The sequence below is a fragment of the Charadrius vociferus genome, unplaced genomic scaffold (genome assembly GCF_000708025.1).
Source record: "Charadrius vociferus isolate BGI_N301 unplaced genomic scaffold, ASM70802v2 scaffold583, whole genome shotgun sequence".
Lineage (NCBI taxonomy): Eukaryota > Metazoa > Chordata > Aves > Charadriiformes > Charadriidae > Charadrius > Charadrius vociferus.
The window spans coordinates 56,931-65,671 of record NW_009647690.1 but is presented as its reverse complement, the minus strand read 5'-3'; positions in this window follow the sequence as shown (position 1 = coordinate 65,671).

The following is an 8,741-nucleotide window of genomic DNA, read 5'->3' as shown; positions in this document are numbered from 1 at the left end:
TCTTCAAGTTTTTGCAGTTGTGGCAGGTGAAATGAGGAGCTGAAATATGGAAATTAAATAAATTAAAAAAAAAAAAAAAGTGGGACAATAATGTGTTGCTCCAGGCAACCGGACCCAATCTTTCCAGTTTAATCAGTGATCCTTTAAAAGCTATTGTGGCGTTTCCTATGTACTGTTCATGTGATGACCTCTCCTGTATATGAGAAGAAGAAATATGTTTGTATTAGACTGTGATAAAGCTTGAAATTTTATATGTTGCCAGCTCACCGAAGCCCCAAAATTGGAAGAAATTATTTATTTTTTTTCTTACTTGGTGAGATTCTGATGTCCACCCCGGGTTTGTTTTCTCTGTGTTTCTTTAGATCCTGGAAAAAAAACCCAAACCAAACCAAAACAACCCACATTTGATAAGCTGAAAAGCAAAAATTTGTTGGCTTCCAAACCTCATCATGGGAAATAGAAGATGTTCCTTTGCAGGGAAGTCTTCAAGAGCAATTAAAGATCCAAAGAGTTGCATAGGCACTGAAACCCGGTTAAAGGGTTGAAGTCCAGCTATATTTTCTTGGCAGACATATGAAGTGAATTTTTGATCTATCCTGCCACTTTGTTGTTGTTGTTGTCTTATTATTTTAAGAGAGTGTTTTGTTATAATTGGTTGCAGACCAGAATATTCTTGTGGATGCACTTTTGTCAAAACAATGACAACAAAGTTGATCAGACAAGAAACACAAAACCAAAACACGAAGGAAAAAGTGAGCTGTGACCTGAATATGCTTTTTGGGGGGGAAATAGGTAGACTTCCATGATGCTATCCTGTCTGCTGCGTTAAATCAGTAAAAGAGCTGGTCCAACTGGACAAGAATACCAGATCACAAAAGTTATGGTGCTTTTGTCTTCTTGAGATTGAGTTTAAAACAGTTTTAAAAGGAGTGGGGGTGTGGGGAAGCCTTATTAAGGGATTACGTTAATGTTTGATAAAATGGAGGCAAGAGTTTGGATGAGAGGCTTTAGCCTTGTGTCTCAGCAAAAAAAAATGCCAGATCAGAACGGGAAGCCCTGTTTCTATTTTCTTCTTTTTAATTTTATTATCTTTATCAACACTGACGTTTTTCTCCAGTGTCATGCTGACAGTTGAAGTGTCAGCTCCCTGTAGCACAGCTTGTGCACTCACACAGAGTTTCGGCAGCATTTTTGTTGTTGTTTTTGAGAAATTCATCTTAGAAAAAGAAATAGGTCTAAGAAAAAAAGTCTGCAGACTTTTTCAAAGTCCTTCTCGGTTTCTTTTGATTGCTTTTTCTGTCTTCTCATAATGGTTTTGTCCAAATGGCTTGTTCTCATCCTTGGTAAGTTTTCGATTGTTTCCTCTGTTTTCTTGTTTTACAGACGGTTTAGAAGAATGTGCTGGGAAGAGTTGAGGAAAAAGAAAACCCTTTATTATTTGAAAAGAGGTAGTTATGTGCTCATCTTCTGATCTAGCAAAGTGGAACACGAGTTTTTGATCTTTTTACATATTTTGAACTTCTGAGCCTTCAAAGGTCTCGCATGCTGCAGCTTTTTGGGGCATTATTGTACTTTTTCATGATCGTTCCTATATTCTTTTCCATTGTAATTAACATTTGACATGAGCCTTTCTTCAAACAATGTGTTCGAGGAGAGGGAGCCTTCTACTTAATGATACCTCCTTGTTTAGGTCAGGAGTTCTTTGTGGGACTCTGCCTTTTGTCACCATCCTTACCCAACAGTGTATTTTCTTCACATTAACCCGTTCTAAGGTTGGCCTGGGACAGGGGTTGCCTCTGTGGTAATCTGATTTTTTTCTTTCCTTAAGATATGGATCAGGGATCACGGATTAAAACAGGTTTTAGTTGCGTTCTGCAAAAATCAATGTTCTTGCTTTTTGCTATTGTGAATTACATCGGAAATCGGAGTCTCAAAAATGAGGGCCGAGGGGGAGACTATTATTATTATTATTATTGTCATTATTGTTATTATTGTTATTATTATTGTTGTTATTATTGTATGTCCTGTGTTTTCAGGACTTCTGCGTCACGGTTGTCTTTTATTCCCAAACGTGGATAGCTGGGAGAACCTTGGGTTGGAAATGACTCCTTTTCATAGTGCAAATGAGCATACTAATAATGGGAGCTTCAAGAATTGTTCTATGGAAACTGAAACCATCTGCGTATCAACTCACCTGTTGTTCCCATTGAGTTCAACAGGAGCCAAGCCTGAAAGAACAAGCCATGGCGCGTTTCCATCTGTAACAGTCTCTAATTCTCATCATTTTAGTAGCTGAGCAACAGGGGAAGAGTGCTGGACAATGTAGGAGCAGTACAGCCCTCTGGAAGGTTAACATAAGACTGTGTGAGCAATTAGATACATATCTCGGTTTGTCCTGTGTTCAAATCTGTCCATTTTTGAGCTTGGAAGCGTTCATTAGTGCAGTGCGGATAAAAGAAATAGCCAGTTCTGGGAAGCGAGCGCTTCCAGGAGGTACGGCAGACGCCCTCTGTGCTCCGACACGAAAAAGGTTGCTCAACAGCGTGTGAAATCAGGCTCTTGGACAAGCTTCCAATCTGCCCCAGCGTATTGATTCTGGCACCTGCTTTCCTAAGCAGGTGCTCAGGTTTATGTGTCCAGATGAAGTTACCTCTTAACATCTTAATTATATGCCAGACTTTGGCCTTATCTGTTGTGCGAGTAGCACTGGGTGCTGTTAGGAAAAGCAATGGAGAATGGAAGTATGCCAAAAAAAAAATAGCAAGAAAATTAGAAAAGAAAAAAAAAACAAAACCACACGAGCAAACCAAACAAAACCCAAGCACTTGTTCTAAAACCACATATATCACGATTTTCTTAATCTGTGGTAACAATAACATTTGCATAGCATTACCTACTGAGTGGAACCAGAATCGCTCAGATGTGGCAAGCCCACCAGCAAATGAGAGCGTCCTTCAGCACTGCTCACCCTCATATGCAAGAGATTCTCCTGCAGTGGTGGAGCAAGGTTTTAACGTGGCGGTCAGAAATGCTGCGGGCTTCCCAGTCTTTACTGGGACCCTGTTAGGGTGTATTTGCAATGCGTCTTTCATTCTATGTGAATTAAATCGGGAGTGGCATTTGAAAGTCGTACTGAGTAGTCTGGCCTTTAAATTCAGGATGAGATTTTACGGGGCAAGTTTTGGCTGTTTTCTTAAGACCCATCTGGCATCTTGCACGTTGCAGGACAAAAGGCATGTCATGATTTTCGCTGTACCATTATGAAGGCTCTTGTCGTCCCTTTCCAGCAAGAACTTGACACGGCCGGTAAATCAGACTGCCTTGATCGTATTCTGGAAAATCAGTGAGAATGGGACTTTCTTGGGTTGAGTGATTTATTATCCAGGTAGGAGGGGTTGGGCTGTGGTTGCCGAGGCTGCACAGAGGTCTCCGCTGGAAGTTTCGTGGTCAGTATCTCTCTCCTTGGAGATACGCTGAACTTCAAATAACTAATTTGTTTTGTGAGCCTGTGATCTGTCTGCACTTTGGCCAGTATTCACTGTTCAGGTGGAAACTTTTCTTCTGGTGGTAGGTGCCCATTCAAGAAACTAGTGGTGGCGAGAGGGTAGAGGCAGAAGGGGACCAAGAAAGGTGTTGGTGCCACTTGGGCGCCTCGAAAGCCAAGTCTAACACCCCTTCCCCAGGTTAACCCGCCTGGCAAAGCTCGGGGCTCACTGACTACTTCCTACAACTTCCCACAGGTCGTGGCGAAGGAGCTGCTCTGTGGTTTCTCTGTGGGTTCCCAGTGACATTCAGTTCCTCTGATTCCTTTCTCCAAGCCCTTTTTAAAGGAAATCACGTTTCAGTTGCAGTTGTTTTGGAGAGTAAATGCACATGTTGCGTTGATCCTTTTTCACTCCCTTGGTGTAATTTGTTTACTGTCCTGTTAGATATTGCCAGGGATGTGGAAGAAAAGAAAAAAAAAAAAAGCAAGCTGAAGTACCCATTTGTTTTTGTATTTCCTCTCTGTTCCTCCAGCTTTATGATGTCCAAACCCCCCTGTTCTCACCTTCGCATAGAAATGCACCTTCAAGGACAATTTTACACTCTGGTTGGTCTCCAGGTAACCTAAATTTTTCATTCCCTTCTTATAAAACCTAAGCTTGTAACCGAAACTGAACTCTCATCCCTTTTCAAATTAACCCCTTGGTGCAAAATGTCAAGGATTTTCCAACTCTATCAAATGGAAGTCACTGAAGCTGGGAACCTGTTGACACCAAGGGGTTAACCCATTAACCACTACTTAATGTCCTCAGCTTTAATCTACAGAATCACAGCCAGCGCTGTGACTTACTAACCCCGCCACAAAAATGTCCAAGAACTGGTGTTATTAGGCCTTTTATTCAGGTTTAGACTTGGGAGAAAACCAAACAACTTCACGGCTGTAAAGAAAAACAAATGAAGGGCCTGGGAGTGAAAACCAGCAGTAATTAGAGAGAGATGCATCCCATGGTAACAGGCCTTGGGGCAAAAACAACTGTTAATTATAAAAAAATTCCTCCAGGTTTCTAATCTCAGTGCAGCTGTGCTGGGATGGTGCCTGCGGTACCCGTGGCACCGCGGGGGCTGGAGCGCGCTGGGCAGACTGGTCTGGAGTGGCTGCCTGCGGGAGGGCTGTTGGGTTCGTCCTGCAAATCTCCCAACTCCGGGCGCATTTCCCCCTCCAGAGCCAGTCCAGCTGCGTGAGCACGTGTACGTCGGGCTGCCGGGGATGAGCGTGGGCGCTGCTTTCGGTAAGGGTGTGCGGATGCTCCGGAGGGCCACGCCAGGACACGAGAGCGGAGGATGGGCTCTGAGGCATCCCGCTGCCCCTGCTCCCAGCGCCGGAGCTGTCGACAGATGGTCCGCGTGTTTGAGAAATCAAAGCCAGGATTCCTGCAGACGTGCGGGGTACCCCGGAGAGCCCCTGCTCGCCAGCTATTAGCTCAGGTAATGCAAATAGGCCAGGGAGGAAAAAAAAAAAAACCAAAACAACCCAAGCTTTTCCATCTGACTCCATCACCAAATGCTCCTTCCCCATGGGGTGGGAGGGAGAGCCGTGGCCAGATGGCGAGGAGGACCCCAAGGGTGCGGGCGTCCCCGGGATGAGTGCTGCCCGCCCCTGCTCCCAGCTTCCCGCAGCAATTCGGCTCGTTCCCCACACCGCTTGGGTGCGGACTGGGAATGCGGCATCGCTGCACGAACCGGGAGTTTAAAAAAGCAAAACGCCAATGTGAGGTAACTGGGAGATGGGCAGGGAACAGGGCAGTGAGTTTGGATTGGCAGAGGATGGTAAATCTTCAGGCATTGATGATCCGAGGGCTGGAGCACCCCTCCTATGAGGAGAAGCTGAGAGAGTTGGGGCTGTTCAGCCTGGAGAAGAGAAGGCTCTGGAGAGAACTTATTGTGGCCTTCCAGTCCCTAAAGGGGGCCTACAGGAGAGCTGGGGAAGGACTTTTTACTAGGGCATGGAGTGACAGGACGAGGGGGGATGGCTATAAACTGGAAGAGGGCAGGTTTAGATTAAACATTAGGAAGAAGTTTTTCACTGTGAGGGTTGTAAGGCACTGGCACAGGTTGCCCAGAGAGGTTGTTGAGGCCCCATCCCCGGAGGTGTTCAAGGCCAGGCTGGAGGGGGCCTTGGGCAACCTGGTCTAGTGGGAGGTGTCCCTGCCCATGGCAGGGGGGGTGGAACTCGGGGATCTTCAAGGTCCTTTCCAACCTAGACCATTCTATGATGCTATGGTTCATGTTTTTGAAGAAGAGGGCTCAGAAAAGATTTATGTGTATTATTTCTTCCTTGGTGAAATGCTGATTACAAGTAATTCTAAGGTCCGCAAGGCTGGAGATGGGCAGTCTCGCCTTATGTTAGTCAAAATGTGCTGCTTTCCCCTTGCCGTCACCTGGTTTTTCTTCTACAGAAATGCCTTGACAGGGTATTGCAGCAATTTTCCCGACAGACCTGAGAGTCCATCTCTGCAGCGGAGGCTTTAGAAGTTATTTGTTCAAGGAGAGTGCGTTCCCAGTGCCACCAATTCTGTGAAAGTACTAAATTAGGATATTAGTTATTAAATTCAACTACACAAATTATCATTTATATCATTATAAATCTGTCTGTACTGAGCGACCATTTTTATGGTGATGATCCTACTATTTACATAAAAATTGCAGTACACAAGGTAAATTATGTATTCCAACCTGCAATTTTTGCCGAGGATTTACACATGCAGAATAAATTATTTTCTCCCTCTTAAGCAACAGTAATCATAAGTAATGTGCAGAAACATTCATAACTGTGGTCTCACATGAAAGCTACATTTTTTCCCTCCGTAACCTGCTGTAATTACAGTGTACGTCAGTTCCACCATAGGTAGATGCACCAGGGTTCCCCCCCCCCCTTTTCCTCATACAATTTTAATGACTATCCCTGCTTAGAATACAACATTTTAAATTAAAAAATTAAAAATTTAGAAGTAGATTGTTTCCCTGACAGCAGCGATGGCAACATTTAATTCCCCCCTGTGTCATTTGTAAATAAATACATACAGTTGCTGATACTGGTGAGATAATGTGCCTGAGGCTAATTGTGCCATTACAAATATTTTGAGCCTGAGCTTGATAATGCGGGTCGTGGTACTTAAATATGTATGAACTGAACTAATTTAACCTTCTTGCCGCTTACCAGCATAGTGACAAAACCCTTCGTAACGAGGCTACGTGGCCGTCACGAAGCAGCTGAGTGATGCTGGGTTGGATTTTGGGTGGTTTGGGGCTCCTGATGGCAGCCCAAGGGAAGAGGCTCCTGTGGGATCACGGAGGGTGTGGAGCAGATCCTGCCGGCTTCCTTCAGCCCCATGGATGTCTTCTCCTGGGGGATTGGGGTGGGCTGTACTTGTGAGATGCCCCAAACCTTTCAGCACATACGGTATGTTTGGAGGAACACCTGTAGGAGAGCTTTGCCTTCGTGAGCCCTGCCTAAAGTCGGCAGGCTTGGCTCTTTGATTTATTAACCAGCCTCCAGGACCCGTCCCAGGAGAGGAGGAGCCGTGTGTCTGGATGGGTTTTGCTCAGGACCGTGGGTGTGAGCGCCCCGTGGTTGTGTTTGGAGTCCATGGCTCTGCAGGGCAGCCACGTGGTCATGTCGTGCTCAGCTGCAGAGGGTGAGGCTGGCCGGGACGTGGTTGGAGGCAGGGTACCCGTAGGGCGTCTGACAAAGGCCGGCCGTGCTTTTGGCACTGCAAGTTAATGAGTCATTACGGCAGAAAAAGATGAGGAGAGAAAATGCCAAGTTGTTTGGTCTACTCCCCGTGTCTTGCCCTGTGGCTTTATAAGAAAAATCATTTAAGTTTACAGGCTCCCTCTTTGCGAGATATTCCGCCTGCCGTGGACGCGGCTCTCGGCTTTGTCCTACCAAGCATCGAGCTCAGCTTTAGTGGAAAAAGTTCTTTTAAAGCCCTCTATGAGCATTGCTCTGGAGCTCAGGATTACTGATGTAGCCTGTGAAGAGCTTTGGCCGGGCTCGGTGGCACTGTGCCTCGCTCTCCAGAGCGCAGCCGGAGGCGAGGACAGCAGATTCCTCCGCTCTGCTCCTCTGATCTCCGAGCTGAGCCGTGCTGGGAAGGGGAGGATCTCCTGCCGGGCTTTGGCTCGGCACGCTCCCTCGGGCTGGTGACAAATGAACTCTTGCAACATCGCTGCAGTGTCGAGTTTGGCTACGGATAGAGTGAAATGCTTGAGGTACAGGTTCTCTTAGATTTCCTATCTCCACTCGCCATGTTCTTTCATAGCTAATTAAGCGGGTGCTGAACCACGTAAAAATTTACCGATGGGGCAGTTAGTGTGAACCCCAACTCCAGCGTTAGGAAGCCTCCAAGACCAAATTGTGGTCGCCGACCTCTTGACGTGACGCTGGCTCGTCCTCCCTCAGGCTGCTGAAGGCAGCTGGTGTCAGCTGAAGGCTGCAGCCGGCACAGCACGCGGGGATTTTGCTTGGACACTTTGTTAGCTGGACAGGTTCGTTGTCCTCCTCGCATCGGCAAAATCTTCAGGACAGTCGGGGCTGGCTCAGATCCTCAACCCGTGCCTGCTGCTGGGGCTCAGCTGAAGTCAGCGGCGCTGGGATGTTTTATGGAGTCTGAGGCACTCGCTGTGTGCTGTGGGGAAATATAATCCTGAAAGTGGCTTATTTTAGGAGATGCAATTTCGGCGGAGCAGAGTGTTGCTCCTGCAGGGCTCTTAGCTGGGAAATGGGCTGCCACAAGTCACCTAATAAAGCTCGGGGCAATGTGCCATGATGTGCCATGATGGAGGGGAGGAAAAGCAGACATAAAGGGAGAAGAAGTAATGAGGGAGAAAAGGCTTGAAAACCAGACCATCGTGGTTCGAGTCACACTAAAGGGATTATTTGGTTGTGGACAACGGGGTCAGCAGTTCCCCATCTAACTGGAAGAACCATGTGCTGTCCCATTACAGCAAGCTCTACTTAAAGCTTGTTAGGTCTAATGTGTTGAAATAACGTTACACGTAGTCAGCCCTGGTGCATGCCAGTAATTAATGTGAGTGCGATTAATCTGAGTGGAGATGACACCTTTTGTCAGCAACAGGTAATCCTTTCTAGCGAAGGTAAAGCTGAGCAAGCGGTTGAAAGGGAAATCATTAGCAACGTTCCTTCGTGATCGCAAAGTTTATCTTCACACCTTGTTACTTCCCTAGATGGATGAGCT